Below are 23,216 nucleotides of genomic sequence, written 5' to 3'. Positions count from 1 at the left end.
TGGTTCATGAAAATATCAGGGTTGAAGAAGTGGTGTAATTTAACCACTGATTACAGATGACCCGATTGCCTACTTGCCCCAGCCCTAGCTCTTCAACTGCACCATTTTCGCAGCTGAGGAGCTAAGGAAACAGAGACAACTGGAAATTGAAAAAGTAAACCAGGGCTGAGTAGCCTTATTACACTCCTGTCACCATCTACATGAGCCTGAGAATAAGAGTAACAAGGGTAATTCTTGATGTGCCATAAAGAAAGCCAGTAGTAGGACCAGCCTTCCTGTTTGCTCTTTTTTGAAGTCCATGCTTTCCAAAGGTGGGATTTTTGTATGTCTATACGTGTGAATATCAAACGAAAACTGTGTAGTACTCTATGCAAAATTAATCACATATACATATATAGTACCTGTTCAAACACAATTCTGCAAAACTGTCCACTAAATTATCACAGGTGATCTATTTATTAGTCACTTGGTTAAATGCTTATTAAAGCATGAAAAGTAGGATGAGTGATGCTATCATACTTTTTCAGAAACAGGTAAGGAGTAAAGCAGTACTTATTTTTAGGCTTGGGTAACCTTAAAAAAACTTGAGACAACTTTGGAGCCCTGAATCCCACCACAAACGAGGGGTGGGATTCAGATTCACCTTGAAACTTCCCTAAACACATCACTGTTAAATACAGACCTTGAAGCAGGTAGGGCCTATATTGCATTGTTTTGCTTTTTGTGTTTTTTTTAAAACCTGCTGTGGACTGTAAAGGACTTCAGAAAAGTGGGTCAGCTCCTTTGACAGTGGCAATACTTAATTTTAATATTCAAGAGATTTCAGAAGCAGACCAAAAGCAGCTGTGCACTCTTATAATCTCACTCTAAGCATAGTCTAATCGTTGCACCATTCTCTACAGTAGGAATCAAAAAGCATGATTCTCACTACATACTTAGTAAAAGCCTATTTTGCATCCAAATTGAGAGACACAAAGTATGGAAGATGTGCCTTTCGGTCTGTTTTGAAAATTTCTGAGCAGGACTGTGAAGCTTTTGATCTTAGTACTCTGGTTGATCATTTGCAGCCCTGCTTTAGTGAAAAACCCAATAAATGTTTCCACGACGACTAGCAAAGTCTGGTCAAACCAGTGAAGCGGCGCCTCAGAAGCAACCTAGCTCATATCCAGGTACAGCTCGTTACTGGTTTGCCTTTTGTGTAAGGAAATGTGACCCAGGTAGATTGCAATAGTGACAACATTCTGAAATGCCAACCTGCCCAATTTTACTAATTTTTACATTTTATTATTAGTAATACTTGTATAGCTTGGACCCAGCAACGTGGGCATTGGGGCGCTTCACGTGTAACACGTAAAAGAGAAGGTAAGCAGGAGCCAACATTAGCATTCGGAGGTGAAAAGGGTGCTCAGGCGAGAAATGTGTCTTAGTTACTCAGGTAAATCAGGAAATGGTGAGTTTTTAAGGACTTCTGGAGACTAGTGATTCCAGATTCTAGTTGTGAAGTATGTGAAGGTCTCATTCCGAGTTGTTTTGACTTCCTGCAATGGCATTTCTCTGATCCGAAGTTTAAACTGTAATGAACATTTTTCCCCAAAAAGCTCATGGTATAAACAGCTAATGCTGTATTCTTCCTTTTTCTCACTATGCATAATATAAGTACAACAAAAACTAAAGAGGTTATGTAGGTTGTGTTGAGTGGTGGTCATCGCTTCGTCATTCCAGACGAAAAACAGCCAAACATGCTTAAGGATCCCTTTTTTTGCAGAAACAATCCTCAAAAGTGGGAAGTTATTACAAGAAAAAGAAAAATCAATGCCAATAATGTGCAGGAAGTTCTCTCTTAGTGCGTAGGGGTGGGGGGGTGTAAATGGGTAATTTATTTTGTTTCCTGTTTGGGACCTGCCTGTATTGCCCACCAGAACAGGATCCGCACCGACCTTTGACGTACATTGACTGAAGGCCCAGTGACAGACAGGCTGTTGGTAAAATGTTTTTAATAGTCGAAGCCAGCTGAGACTCCACAAGCAGAAATCTGGGTCTCACTAGGGTGGATGATCTGTGAGATCAGAGGATCGGTGTCTGCTGCTTCTTAACTGGTGCCATGCACCTCAAAACTCTAAATGACCCCCTAAGTTACTTACTATTTGTTTTGCCTTTTGTACCATTGTTAAAAATATGTGTTTTCTTCATTATTACATTTTTATACTCTTTTCTATAAGCCTTAGAGGAATGCATCAAACAAGAAATACAATTTTACAAACAGAGTCTAAAAGAAAGAAATATATGAATGGGCTCTTTTTCCCAGTTTGGCTTACTTTCATGAATCTGGTGGCATACAATATAGAGGAGTGTGGGCAGTTCATATATGTTGACAGATGTATTCCTGTGGCTCATGCTTCCTCCTCACATCGGTCCATAGAAGACACTGCAAAATAAATAAAGTGAAATAGATGTTGTGTCTGCAGCATCTGGTTGCCACACAGTTCTTCAAAAGTATTTGGATAGGGACATTAAAGCCTACTTTTATATCCTGCGTGCATTCAGTTGCCATATCTTTGCTGATTTACTCTCTGCAAGAACCATCATTATCACATTAATTGGAAACTTTAGAGGACAGCCCATTTGATAACTTGAAAAGCAGTCGTTAAATACCAATTCCAGCCACAAATCTCTCACAAAAGATAACTGACTGATTAGTATTGTAGTTCAATGATAGCTTAATGTAAACCCTTACCTACCTAGAAGGTGAAATGAACAGTCTACAAACCGAACTATTAGTTCACATGACCTGATCCTACTGTATACTGTATTCTTTTTATACTGTTGCTATGAATTTTCGTTTACTCCATTTGTAACTCACTTAATTTGCTGTTGTGCCAGCTCTGTGCGTCCACTTCTCCCCAATTATGTAATACCCTACCTTAACTACCTCCGAACTATTTAACACTATTCAACTATATAAAGTTTTATAAATGTATAGTGTATACTTTTATGGTTGTAATAACCCAAATAAAGTTTTATTGACTGACTGAAAACTATATATTGTATTCTATTTTTATATAGTGTCACAATGTATTTTTATTTACTTAACATGTATCTCCTGTTATTGCTGCTGTGATATCTCGGCAAACTGTTCTGATACCTTCGGGTTTAGTTGACGCTATTTAAAACTTAAAAGATAAAATAAATAGTATAGAACTGAAAGTTGTCAGGAAAGAAAAGACATCTTTATAGCCCAAAGTGCTATAATTTAACTGGTATCATTGTAGAGTACAATTCCAAACAGCTAATGTTCAGTTAACATGGTTGGAATAACACTGCCTTGGCCAATTGGAATGGGTGATTCGATTCCCCTTTTCCTAGATTGTACATTTTAAGGAAATTCCGTTTTGGATGAAAAACATTCTCTTTGTACAAGACCCTGGCCACTATCCACAATCTGTTTATTGTGTTTGTTCAATTTGATCACTAATATGCTGATATAAGTGGTCTCACATCCTCTTCACCTACGTACTGATAGTTATGGTACTTCTGTTATGGTGATCGTTATGTGACACTGGGCCAGATGTAGGAAGCCAAATAGAGACCGCAAACGCTGAAATTTATAGATTTTCAGCCTTTGCAATCGCAAATGGGTTTGAGCAATGTAGGTAAGATTAAACCTACACGCAAAATAAGGAATTGCAAAAATTGCAATCCTATATTTTGCAATTGCATTTAAGGAATCGCAAATTGCAATTCCTTAAATGCATTGTAAGTAGCACAAAAGAAAGTGCACTTTGCCATAAGGGATCGCTACTTCAAGTTTGTGGTAATGAGCGATTTCCTTTAATAAAGCACTTTTTTGCTTTTTTAAATGTGCCACGTGGCACACATTCATGCCCTTAGGGCATGTATGTGTGCCACATGTGCACACATGCACATTTCAGGGGTGCAACAGGGTGTCCTTTTGAAACACTTGCACCCTTGAAATTGCGCCTGCAATTTGCGAGTGCCTCTTGGTTACTCGAAAATTGCAGGCGCAAATCCTAATCATTCAGTCATTCCTAAGGGCCTCTTGGCCTATAGGATTGAATGGGATGGTATTCTTTGATTGCAAATCTCAATTTGCGATTCACAATCAAGGAATATTGAAGAATCGCAAATATTTTTGCGATTCCTACCTACATTAAATTTTGCGAGTCCTTAATAGCGATTCGGTAAAAATCGCTATTAAGGACTCGCAAAATTGAATTTACCTACATCTGGTCCACTGACTCTAGATGGATGTGGGCCATTTATGAAGCTTCCATATCAAAACTATATGTTATGTTTCTGTTATGATTTGTCACATTTCATTAGCGACTGATTTTTTTTTGCGACCATTTTAACATTCATTTTGAAGCTTGGAGTTCTCTAGCATTTGTCTTTTCTGAACCATGTTCTCAGTGGTGTGGGTCAGGGGTGGTATTAAGGTCTGGTGTCCTACAGCAGCTGACTTCTGCTCATGCATCTCAGCTTCCCACCATGTAATGGGGATTACCATCATTTTGTCACTTTGCATGTTAAAAGGGTGATTTATCTTCTTGGGCTGTTTCCTACGACGGTGCTGCGAAGAACTCAGCACTCAAGCTTCCTGTAGCCACGACAGATCATAATATAAAGATCCCTTGCTGATTTATCTTCGGTTTAGAATCCTTTATATTGAATATTTTATAGGATAAGAAATGCAGACATAGAACAGAGCAAGGAGGAACATTTGTCTAATGGGGTATGTGGGTTAACAGTGGAACCTCCTCAAATACTTTGAGTTGCTAACATCTTGGGAGAGATGTGATGTGATGGCGGAGACGGTCAGTGGTTTTAAAGCATAGTATTTTGAACCAATGTTTATTGAGTTTGACAGTAACAGACAGGAGTATATCAAACACATAAGTCAATGATGGACAGCATCATATCACCTGTTCACAAAATGAACATTCACAGGATACCCTACAGGATGCATTGGCTCAGAACAGCATATAAAGAATCAAACTTGCAAACAGCCTCAACTGGCAGGTCATATCAAACACAAATATTCTAAACAGCAGAAAATTAATATATGTGTGTGGCGGCCCATGTTGGCTAATTCCACGTATACTGTATCTAGTCCCAATTAGTGAGATACAGAAGAACCGACACATAAGTACAGCCAGGATTCCGGCATGTTTTTATTAAAAAGAAAAAGAAAGGGGACATGGAGTCTGGAAAGGGGACACGATAGGGATACTTTCATAAAGTGTAAAGTCGTATGGCTGTCTTCTCATCTCTCATACAGTCCTATAACACCAGCATTACCCTGAAAGGGCCTGCAGCTCATTGAGAAGTGCGCCCCTTTCCTGTGCATTGGGTACTTTACGCAAGCCCCAAACGTCTTCTCTACGGAAAGCAAGCAATTCAACTTTGGCCCATTTCAGAGAGGCTGCGTACCTATACTGCAGTCTTGGCAAGTGAGTGTCTTTCCACTTCACTGTGATAGTTCTCCAAGCTATCACTAATGCCAATTCTAGAAAAAGATTGGTGGCACTCCCCGTCCTCCTGCGCCTGTACAGGTCCAATATCGTAGCTTCCATAGCGCACAAATTTGCCCACTCCATGATGTTTGTCACGACATCTGTGACATTCTTCCACAGCGATATTGCCACTAGGCAAGTGCAAAACGTATGGGTGTTGTCTGCTTATTGTGTGATGCATCTAGGACAACTTGGCGAAGAACAATATATTTTGTGTAGACACGCTGGTGTGATGTATGCTCTATGTAGCATGTTGTGCTGCATTTATTGGAATTTTGCATTGTGGGAAAGCTTTTGCTGGTATGGTAGGATTCTATCCCATTCTTATTGTGTCTGGGCGCGACCAGCATCGTGCTCCCATTACTGCTGGATGTGGCACAGCAGGTCTTGTGGGGTGTATGCCAATTCATGGGTGATCCACCTGATCAAGAGACACCCATTTCCCATAATTTCAAATGCACGCACTAGAGGGTAGGTGTCTGGCTCTGTGTCCATGTGGTAGGCTAAAAAGTGGCCCTGGAATATATTATGATCTGTGCATAGCTACTCAAATGAGGTAAGAGCAGCATTTAGGAATAGTAAGTAAGTACATTTTATTGTACAGTTAATTAAAACCATTACAAACGACCATCAGTTTACACATTTTCATAATAAAAGTACATATCATGACACATTACCATTGTGGCAGTTCAAGAGTAAAAATAAGAAAAACGCTAATAAATGTGAAAGATAAAATCATTTAAAATGCGGCTATTGATTTGTGGGTGTAAAGTTAGCCTACGTGCTGACCTGGTTCATTTAGGAATAGAGCACCCAGGATATTCACTTCATCTGCTTCCTAGACCTCTATCACCGCTCTCCTGAGCTGGTCCCACAAAGGACAAATAGAGCTTTGGCAGTACTCCGGCACGTACGGTACCAGGCTCAACGGGCAATCACAGACTTCTAGTGTAGCTGAAATACACTATTGTCAGCAGCTTATTCAACTGCGTATGGAGTTTACCCCTTGGCAGCAACAACTCATGAATCGTTCAAGAGGCACAGTCTGGTGTGCGTAATCCCAGCTCTTCTAAATGGCGGCCTGTTAACCATCAAGATGGCCACTGCAGTTGCACCACCAAACAACAGTGTTCAAAGTTAGGGGCACCAAGACCCCAATTGCCAACTGGCAGCTGAGATTTGCGAAATGCTACACGTCTTCTGCCCTTGTTCCAGACAAAACTACCCAACATGCCATGGAGAGTGTGAAATGTGGAGCTAGTTATATGGACTGCCAGGTTATGGAAATAATAAAGAAGATAGGGCAGCATCACCCATCTTGTATAGCGATACCCGGCCATGCACGGTAAGTCAGAGTGCGCCCCAAATAGCACGTTTTGGACAAAGGAAGGCAATGGCCCATGTGAGGATTCCATCTATTAAATCCTGTGTTCTGTGACACATACGAATACCCAGGTAGCAGCGTATGCAATGAGACTATGAGGGATTCTCGCAGCGTCAGAGGCAGATTTTCCTTATAGATTTCAGTTTGTTATAACATCAATAATTTTGGATGTAGCTGGGCCCAGTTCTCTGTCATGTATCGAGACATCACTTCCCAAGTCGTGTACCTTCCACGAAGGGCTACTCAAAATGCTCCACTCCTTACTTTCTCCATATGTGGCTTGACCGCATTTTAGGTCATATGACTACTCCCTCCCAGGTAAGCACTTAAAAGAAAGTGCAGTGGGCAGTTCTGGCAGACAATGCCCAATCAATTGCACTTCAGATGACCTTCAGACACAAAACACTACGCTGCCTCAAATACATTACCCTCTCTACCAATTTGAGGTTATTAATTTTGAAGTTGGCTAAAATGTCTCCATAAAAGAACATCCAAATTGGAACATGGACGTTCAAAATATATGGTTTATAAATAAGCAGTCTTTGAAAACTAAATTGAATGATAACAAGCCCTCCGACAGAGATAGACTAGTTACCTGGAGAGAAAAGCTTTCACTGGACTGATGCTGACTGCATGAGGAAAAGTACTATAGAAAATACCAATGATGTTTATGACTTATAAAAGAGCAAAGCATCAAAGAGTTTCGGATATATTCATTCACAACCAAAAGTTATTATGCTCTGCTGGTGACTCAATTACCAGTTGAGTCCCGGTCAGTTGTTTGATGGGCAGACAGAGGACTCACGTTGTGTGGACAATACTGGATGGGACATCTCTAAATGGTTACAATACTGCATTTGCAGTTATGCACATTTTCACCTCAGAATAGCCATGCCACAAAGATAAATAGATGAAGTCCCTGTGATCAAATGCCAGAATGTTTGTATAGAGGGAGTCTATATACATCCTTCTTATTGCAGTATGAGTGCTTGTGTGTATGACAAAAACAGTAAAACAACCTACATGAACCTTCAAAACTATGATATCTTTAGTTCACTTGTTATGTCATTAGAAGCCAGATATATATATATATAAATATATATATATTACCTACTGGCGGTCGCCAGTAGGTATATATAGTTAGGATTTTTTCTCTATGGGATTTTTGAAAATTCTATGTCTAATAACTTTGGCGTTTGTGGACGGAATTGGCTGAAATTTTCAGGAAAATGGCACATTTTGTTTCTGAGCAGCCCTTGAAAATTTGGGGGTGGTTTGTCAAGGGGGGGGGCTGAGAAAAAAGGGGGTCCCAAAACGTGTTTTTAACATTGAGTTTTCCATAGGTCGGTTGGCCTCACTTTTAGCCCGAACGGCTGAATGGATTTGCACGAAACTTGGCAAAATTGTAGGGACTGGTAGCCCGATGTGCCTTTGCTAGGTCTCAATATATGTGCTCCAGTGGATTTTGAGAAATTAACGTTCAAAAAAAGATATATATCTGTAACAGCGGACCGGGCAGTGCTCCGGTTCGCGGACTTTTCGCGGTACGGAGCTTTGTGAAGCGAAGCTGATTGGTTCTCCGGCGTCTGTGAACATTCCAAACAGTCCGTAGCGGCCGCCATCTTGTCTCTCGGTAGGATCGAGAGACAAGAGGAGGCCAAAGCGAAGGGGCAAATGACCATAAGGGGGCATAGTAGATCCTCGCTGACCCCCTAGGTTTGATGTGGAGGTTTTAAAAGGGTCCCGCGGGGCAAAAATAATAATAATAATAATAATCGAACGGCTGAATGGGTTTGCACGAAACTTGGTAAAATATTAGGGACTGGTAGCCCGATGTGCCTTTGCTAGGTCTCAATATATGTGCTCCAGTGGATTTTGAGAAATTAACGTTCAAAAAAAGATATATATCTGTAACAGCGCTCCGCTTCGCGTAACGGAGGTTTGCGAAGCTGATTGGTTCTCCGGCGTCTGTAAACATTGCAAACAGTCCGTAGCGGCCGCCATCTTGTCTCTCGGTAGGATCGAGAGACAAGAGGAGGCCAAAGCGAAGGGGCAAATGACCATAAGGGGGCATAGTAGATCCTCCTTGACCTCTTAGGTTTGATGTGGAGGTTTTAAAAGGGCCCCGCGGGGCAAAAAAAATAATAATAATAATAATCGAACGGCTGAATGGATTTGCACGAAACTTGGCAAAATTGTAGGGACTGGTAGCTCGATGTGCCTTTGCTAGGTCTCAATATATGTGCTTCAGTGGATTTTGAGAAATTAACGTTCAAAAACAAGATATATATCTGTAACAGTGCTCCGCTTCGCGGAGATAAAATTATATCTGTATTACCTAGCTGTTGCTAACACCAGTTAGCGACGGCTAGTAGGAGATAGCGACCATCTTGGGCCCCACTTTGCATGTGAGTGATATTTATCACTAATGACATGCAAAGTGGGCATGCCAAGATGTTAGCGACTGGAAACAGTCGCTAACATCGCTATCTCCTATTATCAACTTTTGGAAATATTCGCGATAAGCGCGAATATCTCCAAAAGCTAGCACCTGCCCTGAGCAGTTCTTAGCCATGTTATCCAATGGGAGGTGGATAACATGGCTAAGAGCATTAGCTCGGTAATGCATGAATATCGCTGAGTTTTCAGCGATATTAATGCATTGCGGTCGTTTTTTATCGTATTTGCGATAAACCTTGATAATAGCAAGGTTTATCTGCGATAATTTCTGACGATGCTTAGCGGTAAAAAAATCGTTGCTAAGCATCGTTAGGGATAAATATCGCTTAACTTTGGTAATATGCCCCAACGTCTGTTAACGTTCGATTCGAAGGAAATCAGGAAGTGTTGAAAAACATTGTCTGCGCCATCTTGTCTTTTTTCAAATGCCACACTATTGTCGTGCACGGCAGTCATTTTAGATGCCTTGACCAGACCCACTCTGTGCACGCTGTCGATCCTTAGCATGGCTCCCCACCCTCGCAAGCATCTCCCCCAGGCTGTGGTCACCCCCGCTCTCTGTCTTATGCATGGGTAATAAACCTCCCCCCATCTGCGCTGCTCTTCCCTGAGAATCACACCCTGTGCCCGCCCGACACCTCCCTTTCGCCCTATTCACTACCGCACCCTCTGACACTCCTTTTCCTCTGTGTCCGATTGTCCAGGCCGGTCCTAGGGTATCAGCTAGCCCTGCAGATGTAGTTTATGGCCCCAGCTGTAAAGAATCACCCCTCTTCAAAGGAGTTATAGTAGATCAAGGCCCACACTCGATGAGATCCGTCACAGCAGACGCGTTCCTATTATCTGAAAACCATCCTGTATTGTGATTGGGGAGGGGACCGAGCCTGAAGCGGAAGATTCCAGGGATGACTCTTTGTACATCAAAGTTTTTACAATTATGTGTCACATTAAAAATATATAGCACTCCGACAAAGTAGTAAGATTATAAAACTTTAATAACTTATAAATATATACAAGAAAACAAAAACAGTAATAACATATAAACATTTTTAGGGAAAAACAACGAAGTAGCGGTCGGCTGTGCGAATAGTCCCAACGCAGCACAACGTCTAGATTTCTGGCGTGGGGCGTCGCGGGGGGTGGGTCATCAGTAGCAAACTGTTGTGCGAATAGTTCCAAGGCAGCAGAACGATGGCACCAAGGTGATGTCCAGTAAGTTGCCGCACTGGTTTTGGTATCCTACAATGCTGCTCCGAATAACGGCGTGGGGCGCCCCGGGGGAGGCGGCGTGAACGGGCCTCTCCAGGTGGAGTCTCATCTGTTGTAGTGGGGTGCCCCTTTACCGTTTCAGTTGCCATTCCGTCCGTTTTTGGTCCACTGTGTCAAAAGCCGCAATTCAGCTGAGTTGCGCCCACTCTTGCGGTGCAGCGATAGGCGGCTGTCACAGGACTCTCAAAATGGCGGCAGGCTGTTTTCTTTTTGGGCCTGGTCCACTGAAATGGCCCTGGGACACCTTGGAAATCGGACGCTTGTCTGCTAGGTCTTGGACCCCATTCTCGAAAGCGTCCCCTCCGCCTTGAGGATTCATCAAAAGTTTTGGGGGCCCCCGACTCCTGTAGGCTTCTGGTGGGGAGCGGCTGCCATGATTGCTCGCGGAATGACCACGACGGAGCTACGAGATGGTGGTGCTCTCATGCTGACGCCAGCTTCAGTCTGAAACATCCAGAAACAAGGTGGGGCTTTCATCGTTTGGGAAAAAAAAAAGTTTTCATCCAATGAAAAGTGTTGTTTTTAGGTCATATGATCAAACCTTCCATCATTATGAAACCAAAAGTAAAATGAACCAATGAAAAGTTTTATAAACAAGTCACATGACCTGTTATGCAGCATAGGGTATAAAATGCGGAGAAAATACGTTGGCACGTGAGGCGGCGTCAGTAGCGGACCGATGTGCGAATAGGCCGAAGGCAACACAACGCGCCAAGATCCGGATGGCACCGAGGTGGTGTCCAGCAAGTTGCAGCACTGGTGTGGCCATCCTACAATGCTGAAAGTCGGCGTGGGGCGCCCCGTTGGGCTGTGAGTTTGCGTCAGTAGCGGATTGATGTGCGAATAGGCCGAAGGCAGCACAACGCGCCAAGATCCGGATGGCACCGAGGTGGTGTCTAGTAAGTTGCCGCACTGGTGTGGCCATCCTACAATGTTGAAAGTCGGCGTGGGGCGCCCCGTTGGCCTGTGAGATGGCGTCAGTAGCGGACCGATGTGCGAATGGGGCCAAAGGCAGCGCAACAATATTTTCGGAATAGAAGACACCACAAGGCGCTGAGATGCCAAGATCCGGATGGCACCGAGGTGGTGTCTAGCAAGTTGTGGCACTGGTGTGGCCATCCTACAATGGTAAAAGTCGGCGTGGGGCGCCCTGTTGGCCTGTGAGATGGTGTCAGTAGCGGACTGATGTGCGAATGGGGCCAAAGGCAGCGCAACAATATTTTCTGACTGACACCACAAGGCGCTGAGATGCCAAGATCCGGATGGCACCGAGGTGATGTCTAGGAAGTTGCTGTACTGGTGTGGCCATCCTACAATGGTAAAAGTCGGCGTGGGGCGCCCTGTTGGCCTGTGAGATGGTGTCAGTTGCGGACCGATGTGCGAATGGGGCCAAAGGCAGCGCAACAATATTTTCTGTATGGAAGATACCACTAGGCGTTGAGATGCCAAGATCCGGATGGCACCGAGGTGATGTCTAGCAAGTTGCTGTACTGGTGTGGTCATCCTACAATGCTGAAACTCGGCGTGTTCAGAGTTATTTATTCCATCCTGTGCTATTTCTTTCACAGCATGTCTGCTGACAATTCACATCAAAGGAAGTGACCATTGTAGGTAAGAGCGCACTGCCCCTGTCCTGTTGAACCTATGGACACTGGTCCATAAAGACAACACTAAGCCAATTCCCTCATTATGTTTTACAGAACCGAAATAGAGGTCCTGAGGAGAGTTCCCCCCCAAGGAACTCGAAACGCGTCGACCATTTTTCGTCAGGCCAATCTGTATATAAAAAAATGAGAATAGAGTGCATAACCAGTATACAGTTCAGATGGCCCATCTAAAGTAGTCAATGTTTATTTTGTAAATATATTTAAATGCTCACAACCATTGATTTACTTGAATCGGAATCATTCATTGTATTATCAATTTAATTGATTTTTTCTTCCCCCCGCCCCTTCCCCCACCCGTTCCCCCCACATTGTCTTCACGAAGTATGCCTGAGTATGGCTGAATGAATCCACTTCCCATGTTGCACCTTAAATGTATGTAAATAACACCAAAAGCATTTTGTTTCCCCTTTTCTCCTGTATATTCAATTTTGAATGTCTAAATATAAAAAATTGCAGCTCAAATAATTGAAAATAAGCTTGCGAAAAAATAAATAGATTTAATCAAGAATTAACAAAAGCGAAGAACGTGTTTCATTTCAGTTCTTCAGTATACCATATACAATAAATAAGTTTCAGTACTGGCAAATACAGTTGTTTTTGAAACTCGGCGTGGGGCGCCCCATTAGCCTGTGAGATGGCGTCAGTAGCGGACCGATGTGTGAATAGGCCGGAACCAGCACAAGGCGCCAAGATCCGGATGTCACCGTGGTGGTTTCATAGTTGAGAGGCACTTCATCTGCAGTGGGGCGCCGAGATCCGGATGGCACCGAGGTGATGTCTAGCAAGTTGCTGTACTGGTGTGGTCATCCTACAATGCTGAAACTCGGCGTGGGGTGCCCCATTAGTCTGTGAGATGGCGTCAGTAGCGGACCGATGTGCGAATAGGCCGAAGGCAGCACAACGCGCCAAGATCCGGATGTCACCGTGGTGGTTTCATAGTTGAGAGGCACTTCATCTGCAGTGGGGCGCCGAGATCCGGATGGCACCGAGGTGATGTCTAGCAAGTAGCTGTACTGGTGTGGTCATCCTACAATGCTGAAACTCGGCGTGGGGCGCCCCATTAGCCTGTGAGATGGCGTCAGTAGCGGACCGATGTGCGAATAGGCCGAAGGCAGCACAACGCGCCAAGATCCGGATGTCACCGTGGTGGTTTCATAGTTGAGAGGCACTTCATCTGCAGTGGGGCGCCGAGATCCGGATGGCACCGAGGTGATGTCTAGCAAGTTGCTGTACTGGTGTGGTCATCCTACAATGCTGAAACTCGGCGTGGGGCGCCCCATTAGCCTGTGAGATGGCGTCAGTAGCGGACCGATGTGCGAATAGGCCGAAGGGAGCACAACGCGCCAAGATCCGGATGTCACCGTGGTGGTTTCATAGTTGAGAGGCACTTCATCTGCAGTGGGGCGCCGAGATCCGGATGGCACCGAGGTGATGTCTAGCAAGTTGCTGTACTGGTGTGGTCATCCTACAATGCTGAAACTCGGCGTGGGGCGCCCCATTAGCCTGTGAGATGGCGTCAGTAGCGGACCGATGTGCGAATGGGGCCAAAGGCAGCACAACAATTTTTTGGGAATAGAAGAGACCACAAGGCGCTGAGATTCGGTTAGCACCGAGTTGGTGTCTAGCAAGCTATGCAGCTGAGTTGCGTGCGCACTTGCGGCGAATAGGTCGAAGGCAGCATAACAATGTTTTCTGAATAGAAGACACCACAAGGCGTTGAGATTCGGTTACCACCGAGGTGATGTCTAGCAAGTTGCCGCACTGGTGTGGCCATCCTACAATACTGCTCCGAATAACGGCGTGGGGTGCCCGAAGGGGGGGGGGGAGGCGGCGTGAACGGGCCTTCCTAGGTGGAGGCTCGTCTGCTGTAGTGGGGCGCCCCTTTACCGTTTCAGTTGCCATTCAGCTGAGTTTCGGCTGCTCTTGATGCTACAGCGACAGGCGGCTGCAACAGGACTCTCAAAATGGCGGCCTGTTCTTTGGATTTGGGCCTGGCCCACTAAAATGGCCCTGGGACACCTTAGAACTCGGACGCTCGATTTTTTTTTCCTTTCCTGTACATGCAAAAAAAGGTAAATGCCCGGTACGTTACACGCTTCACCTGCCACAATGAACTCTCCAGAGGAACCGAAAAAAAATATAGTTATGGTAACTATACCATGCATCGTCATATGGAGAGGTGGCACCAATTAATTATAGTGCTGCATAAAAGAGAGATTTGGAGGAGAACCCCTGACCTGCTAGTACATTCATCAAAGAAGTGGCACTGACAGCATCAGAGGCAAGGGAAACGGTCCCAAATATTTAGAAGAACTTTGGAAAGATTAAAATGACATGTTTAGATTGTGGCAAATTAATTTCATGTGGACAGATGAGTGTTACTCTAATAAATACAGCATATGAATATCATCATAGTCGATGGTTGGTAGAGACATTTTGACTATATCCTGGACCTGCCCGTCCTCGCCCAAAATGGCGCCGGAATAAATGGGACTCGTAACTCCTTGTTGTGTACTGGTTGCAGAACCTTGAAATCACGAGATACGTATGCAGTTTTGAAGCACATGGCGGGCGGGGACAAGAATTGATTGAATATTTCGACATCCCTATTGATATTAAGTTCTGATGTGTTATTGATTACTGTACTATTGAAAGTTCGAATTAACGTCACCCATGGTACTTGCCCGCAAATGTATATCTAGATAATTTTATTGTAACTGGCCCTGTCGTATTTTAATTATAAAATGTACGTCCACCGATTCCGTAACTGTTAGACACCTTAGTTCTTGCAACCTAATGGCCCGCCCGTTACGTTCCTCTACAGTGTAAATGTCTACTCATCATATACGATTACAGTTTGCTCCGTGGCCGGCCCACGTGGTTATAGGCTCGTATTTGTATAATGAAATTTTCACAATAAAGGTTTTTAAAAGAAAACATGGTAGTAGTATATACATTGGTAAAGTTTTTAATAATAGTCACTGTTTTAGAATCATTAAAAGGCAAGTGAAATAAAGCAGACCAATTATATGAAGGGTAAAAGGTATAATACGAAGGAACGCAGTAAAGATAAATGGTCAAGGGCTGTTGTGTTTTCTATTCCTGCAACATAAAGTGATCGATAAGAATCTCATATTCAGGCGTATCGGCGACTAAGACAGCAGGTCGACCCTCTTTTGCTCAACGGCTCCGTCATGGGACGAAGAAACGCTCTTTTTCTCGAAAAAAGAATATATTTTAATTGCAGGACAGTTGTAAATTTTCCGGGAAAGTACATTAGCCTGGAACATTATAACATATATTTAGGAAAAAATAATGTTCGGAAGTAATAAAAAGCGTAATTTTTAGGTCATATGACCAAGCCTTTCATCATTAGAATAAGAAAAGTAAAATGAACCAATGAAAAGTTTTATTAACAAGTCACATGACTTGTTATGCTTACGTTACGCGCTGCGCGCCCCGGATGACTTCCGGATGCGCTAACGCGGCGCATCATATGACGCATTACGCGACAACGCAGGTCCAGAATATAGTCAAAATGTCTCCACCAACCAGCGGTCGGAACACAACCCCTTTCAGCAGGCTAAATAGTTCTGTTAAATGACAACAGAAGGGAAAGGCAACAAGAACCATTAGTCAAAGAGGGGAGGGCTAGTTCTTCTCTACCGGGTTACATTGGGGCGCTACCGGAACTGATCGAATTGGTAGTCTACAGTGTTTCTGGATGTTTCAGACTGAAGCTGGGGTTAGCATGAGAGCAGCACCATTTCGTAGCTCCGTCGTGGCCATTCCGCAACCAATCATGGCAGCCGCTCTTTATCGTTATTTTGGGCGGGGTGGGTGGCGGAGCCGAGCTGTTTTGCAGCCATCATTGTGTGGAGTTCAGTTCATTTCACTAGTTTTGTATTTGTCATGAGGGGTTGTTCCTAATGTTTCTATTTTAGCGAGGTCAAAAAGAGATCCCATTAGTGGCCTACTGATTTTGCTTGATTCCTTTTCTTTTTCTTTTTACACGATTTTTCGTTATCTGCAAAGACTAAACAGAGTATTGCGACTCTGTGTTTGTTTGTAAATAGAGAATGAACCAAAGAGAACCAATTCTAAAACAGTAAATACTTGGATAACAATCAATCAAATGGAGAGAGAAGCAGGCACGACGTATTACAACGGGGGCAAAGGCCTGCGTTAACTACCCTTCACTATGTGCAAAGAGAGAGTACTCCTAATAGAAATGACGGGGGGGGCACCATTCAAAGCAGATCAGTGTGCATAAACACGAAAATGTTTTCACTTACCACGTACTTGACATTCGACAGCTTATGATATTTGCTATTAAAAAACCATTGAAATTCACTGAAAAAAACATAGGTTATAGACCATATATAGTTAGGAATTAGCATTTACAAAACCTTGAAAATTCACTGAAAAAAACATAGGTTATAGACCATATATAGTTAGGAATTAGCATTTAAAAAACCTTATTTTACTCACACAAAACCATTGAAATTCCATATATAGTTAGTTGCACTAACTATATATCGCGCACCCGCAATCCACTGCTGATGATGTCACATATTACATCATTCATGACATGGTCAGTGACATCACTGATGACATCACTGATGACATCTCAAATGACATCACTGATGACATCACTGATGACATCTCATTTGACATCAATGACCACATCACTGATGATATCATTCATGTGACAATACAATGCATCTCCTCACATTTTAATATAACGTCTGTTTCACCCAGTGTTAAATACAGAGTATAATTTTTGAAACCATTGACACACCAATACTAGTTACTACATATGTACTCACTGATTCCTACGTCTACACACACATTCACTCATTCACCCATACAATCATCATACATACAATCACTCATCTTTACAACACTATCATATGCACTCATACACCTATACAGACACTCACACTCTGCCACTCATCCATGGAGTTACTCACACACCTAGTCAGTCCTGTAAAGAATCAATCACACTTCCATTTTCTTGTCTATACAGTTAAACATAGAACACCTTACATTTTCAAACATATACTAACACATACTTACCTTGTTATACAATCATTGATATAAGTACACATTGATCTGCACAGAGTCACACACCTCCCAGCCAGCCACACACACACTCAGTCTCCCATACAAATACTTGGACAATCAATCAGTAACCCATATAGTTAATCATATAGCTACTGATCAACACATGCAGCAGTTTACAGAACAACAGACATAATGATGCACAAATTAAGACACTTTAGTCACTAACCCATGCACTCAGTGAGACACATTTAATCACTCACTCATACATTCAGTCATGCACCTACTAAATCCTTTGTCCAGACACTTATACTTCCACTCATTCTTCAATATGTAAGACACATTTTAACTTTACAGAAACATACAGTCACTGGATGTTGTCATCAGTGATGTCATCAGTGATGTCATTTGAGATGTCATCAGTGATGTCATTTGAGATGTCATCAGTGATGTCATCAGTGATGTCACTGACCATGTCATGAATGATGTAATATGTGACATCATCAGCAGTGGATTGCGGGTGCGCGATATATAGTTAGTGCAACTAACTATATATGGAATTTCAATGGTTTTGTGTGAGTAAAATAAGGTTTTGTAAATGCTAATTCCTAACTATATATGGTCTATAACCTATGGTTTTTTCAGTGAATATATATATATATACACATATATATATATATATATATATATGTATATATATATATATATATATACATATATATATATATATATATATATATATATATATGTGTATAGAAAAGTAATTTGCACTGACACTTTTTATTGACCCATTTGGATCTTCATAGCACTTTATGATTATTATTGCACCTTTCTTTATTGCGATCTTTCCACATTATTATTAAAAGATATATCGAAGTTTAACTAGCATGCCTTTATGCTTATATAACAAAAAATATATATACATACTGTTTGCAAATAGAAAATAGATTTATTTACTGTTTACAGTATTATTACGCATTTTTGCACAGCCCTTGACCCCTTTTATACTGCGATTTTCAAAAGATTTTTAAAAAAATATCTATTGAATTTTATAAGCGTTACTTACTATATGAAAAGGACTGTAGTGTAGTTCCTATTATCCCAATAGGCTCTGCGCATTGGAATAATACCTTCAATAGTATAGGCCTAGACCAGACGTTAACTAGGTCTACTACTGTCGATATTAGACTTAAAGTTTTGGGTTTTGCCAGCTAGCTCAGAGTTCACTAGAAACTTTCTCGAATAGGCAAGGAGGAGTTGAACCTCCCTGGATAGACAAGAAGGGATTTAGTTTCTGACAACCATAGAACATGACAACTTTGCTCTCCCCTAATCAAGAGTGTATCTCTAGAGTCGTGTGAAAACAAAAGACAACTTATTTTACTCAGTCAGTACGTGCATTCTTAGTCTCACCAGATTGTAGAGAAAAGGAAGAGACGGGCGTGTTCAATAAAAGATGTTATTTATTGATCAGTCTCTTTTCTCGTACAAGAGAAATGGATCGATATTATTGCAATACTTATGGTTAAGTAAAGTGCATACAATAAAAGCAGAAGTATAAAATAATACTGTAAAAACATTGATATGGTTTCTAAGCCATATGATGGTTTAAAATGAATAAAATGAATACGTACACATTACATTTGACTAATCGTACTCAACTGCTGTTTCTAACTACGCCTACCCCGTGTACCTGACCTAAGCCTAATACGTGGGCGGGAATAGAAAGTTACAGTTTAAGTTAAGTTTGTTTTGCCAAGTGACTGACTAAAGAATTCTCTGCAAGGGGTTATTCAGTTCTGTACCTGGACTCTAGGATGAATGAGGGATGGTATCTCTCATCTCTGGTCTCGACATCCCAGGCTGCCTGCGAGGGCTACCCGGAAGCGCCGGAGCTGGATTTCTCGGCAGGAGAAAAGACAGCTTCTCGTTCTCAGCGCGTCAGGAAGGCGGGGCTGCGCCAGCGGGGTCTGCTCTGCTCTGGGCTTCGGCAAGTCTGGCTGCTCCGATCTCGTCACCACCGCGTGTGTTTGCATAGGGCAATATCGGTAATATTTATACCTTTAAGGTGCCGAGATTGACGTAAGGATGGACATAGATACGTCAATAAGGATGTCATACGACCTGGTCGTTAGCACATTCTTTTGCTGAAGTTCTCGGTGAAATCAAAACAATGGCCGCAGGGATTTTCCCAGGTCTGTCATAGGTTTGATTTGTTTTGAGAACTCCGTATGCCTTATCAGGGGCTGGAGGAATATCGCTTGTCTAATTAGATGGCAAGCGTTATGACCTAATCAGATAACACGTTCCTGTGCCGTAGTGTGGCTTTATCAGATAACGGTTCCTGCATCATGGGGGTTTTCTGCCTCATGGGATGGCTGCTAGTTAACTTGTTAACCAGAATATGGTCAGGAATAGGGGGATCGATACAGAACCTATAGGAATACATCACACCCACTCCACGCTAACTATGGACATATTTACTAATCTATGCATAGTAAAAACATACTGTAGAGTATCGTGTATACCTTACCACCCCAAAATACATAAATGCATTTTGAAATTATCAAATATACGGAAAAAACAGTCACATGTAATATATGCACTCAAGCTGTAGAATAATGCTAAAGTAATCACGCATATCTATACATTATCACTAATTTGTATATGAGAATTTACACATGAAATGGCTCTTAATACAGAAAAAAGTTTTGAGACCATTCCATCACAGAATAAAATAATTATGAATATACCAGCGGGCAGCTAATGTCTATAAAGTATCTAAAAATAGAAATTTTAGTTCTCTAAGAATAGTTCTTACTTTAAGCAGAAAATAAGTGTCCCGAAAAATTCGTAAAAATATTTTGGGGCTGCTGAAAAAAATTGCTGTCCGTGAACTGGAGGGAAAATTGTTCATGGTATTTTGCTATTCTAGTTGAAGGCCAAATTCAGGGAACGCTGTGTGCGAGCTTGCTCAAAAGTCTCTATTTCTGCTCTGGTGAGAACATCATATCATTTAGACTCTCGAAAAAGTTGTCAACAGCTTCCTGGGAGAGTCCCACTAACTCGGAAAAAGATGTAACCATGCATTCGTGCGCATGATTGTCTCCATTGACGTTTTGATTAGTATTGCTGACAGAAGGTCGTACCTGATCAATGCTGCTTTCATCTTGAACTTCACTACCCCTTACTCGTAGTGGTGAAGCTTCCACGAATGCCGTCATCAGGATTGGTAGCCGTTGAGGGCAGCACAAAGCATGAGCCTTTATTGGACTCAACAATGTTTCTGCATCCATTGGCGCATCTGATTGTAGAGTCAGACAGGTGTCTAGCACGCATTCTTCTCCGCATAGCAAGCACCTTAATACAGGTAAAACACATCGATGCCACATTGGTCGAAATGAAAGAAACCAAGTCATGTTCAGGTCTTTAAGCCGGGTTAGTCCCAGGATTTTCGATATCCGGTCCCGGTATCCAATGGCTAGGATTGTTTCTTCCCTTGTCGCAGGTGTTTTGTCTGTGACATGGTTTGCCATAACGAAATATAAGGACTAAGAATAGGATTCCTGCAATCAGTCCTAAAATGAGGGGAAGTCTGCCAAAAATCGAATGGACGAAATCTGGAAAAATACCCAGTATGGCTTTGAATGGTGTTAATGCCATCGAAAATACTGTCTTAAATACTTTTGAGACTCCACTGGTATCAGAAATATTTAAGATTTCATTCAGGATTTCTGCGAAATGTATGGGGGAATTAGTTGATAATAAGGAGTGAATCTCTGCAGTCGTCCTTGCGACTAGGAGATCATACGTTTCTTTTGATGACGTGAGTCTGGTCGGCGTCTGAAGAAGCACTGTTTTCATTCTGCTTAAAGTATCTATTCTAATAGAAGTAATTTTCAAGTTGGGCCATGCCCTTGCCTCCCTGTCTGGAAGGGAGCTGGGGAACAATAAGCGTCCACAGCACTTGACCTTCGCAGTCGTGGTTACGAGATAAGGAGTCCCGGGCATTAGACTACAACATCTGCGGTCCACAATTAGAATGTAACTCCCATTATAGAGTCTTTGAAAGAATGGTTCTATCTCTGTCGCAGGTGCGCCTAGCTGGTGACATGAAAGGTTATTTGAGTTCCCTTCACAGGCTCCATGCAAACTAATTCCATTACACAGAAGTGTACCGCTCAGTGACATTGCACAATTATTGCCACTAAGAAACACTTTCTGTCCTTTATTACTGACACATGCATGTGAATAGGGCAGGTTCCATGTTGTTTTAATGTACCCCTTTCCCAATTTTTCGTACATGCCAGCCTGTATATATTTTTGGCAGTATTGAAACCTGAAGGTTGATATTGGAATATTAATTATCCCATGTATTATCCATTCACTGACAGGTCGTTCTGACATTGTCACTGGTAATCTCTCGAGTTTCTCAATGCTCAGGATTGTATAATCAGCACCCTTTTGTGCCATACTGATTTGTTTATCAGTAAGGTTAAAGATATTGAATAGTGACGTTGTGTTGATTAAACGCCAAGGCACATAGCCTGAACCCAGATTTTGTAACGTCCAGCCAAGCTGTACAATAGAACGCAATTGAGACTGACCGTGTTGTAACAACAGTAAGTCTTGCGATAATATGTCGATTGCTGAAGACACAATGCTGTCCAGAGAAAAAATTCTGGAGGACAGAGTCATTAACCCATTGTCCACTACAGAAAGTGATTTTTCCAAATTAATACGGTCAATTTCCCGTATACTTTCTGCTGTCTCAATTTGAGTCACCTTCCAGGCCTCGTTGTATGCTGCATATACAGAGGCTGCTATGAAACGTTTCTGACGCTGTTTGCGCGGTCCCATAATGAAATCACGCAAGTCAGCACCATCAGTAAGTAAAGTTAGGTGTTGCTTAATTTCTGCCAGTGTGGAAGTCTGTAGCCACTAAAGGCATAATTTGCCCACACTGTAGGTGGTTATTATTCCTGGGTGTTGTCTTTGGGAATATCTAGGGTCTGGCCTGGTCATTTTGAACCCCTGTGTTTTGTTCAGGAATCTGTTTTGACAGTTATTAGTATCTGTGGGCCAGATCAACCACTGTTTCCAATCAGGATGTGTTCTGTTTTGGTTTAATACATAATTTACGTCTATCTCTTCATCTGTGGAGCTATTGCTGTTCATTGTTGGTTTTGGAATAGACGGTTTATTTAAGTCTTTGATTTTGGCTAAGCCAAGACAGGTAGTTTGTTGAACAGTGTCATTTAAAAATATAATTTGTTCTGGGATCATGCAGGCTCTAAACAAAGATTCTATACCCTGTACTTGCCATTCTTTTGTACCCCAAACACTTTTTACTTCAATATTTTTGTCCCAATAATCAAAACCAAAAGTATTCATTTGTTCAAAGAATGAGTCTGAATATATCAATTTCGTGTTTGTTATCATGGTCTTTGTCCCTGTCTTATTTGACAATTTGAAATAAAATGTTTCAGCATTACTTGTGTTAAAACCTGAAAAGTATGAATATTTGTCATAAACGGTTCTTGAGCTTCCTTTTGGAGGGGTTGCACAATGTTCCCATTGATTATAATTTAAAACATTTCTAGGTTGTGCAGATCTATGTAGAAAATGGTTACCATAGTGGTTATAACAGTACATACTATCATAATTTGTCGAACCCTGCAAATAATCATGTTTGGTAAATTTAGCAGACATCACTAAGTCAGACATCATGTTATTTATACTTTCAAAGTCCCAATCATCAGCAAATGAGCTTGGTTTTACAAAGTCACTCAACGAGATCTTAATTTGGTGTGGATATTTCAGGATTTCAACCGGACCATA

Source organism: Lissotriton helveticus, chromosome 9 (genome assembly GCF_964261635.1).
Source record: "Lissotriton helveticus chromosome 9, aLisHel1.1, whole genome shotgun sequence".
NCBI lineage: Eukaryota > Metazoa > Chordata > Amphibia > Caudata > Salamandridae > Lissotriton > Lissotriton helveticus.
The sequence above is the reverse complement of the archived record's forward strand: the minus strand, read 5'-3'. Positions refer to the sequence as shown.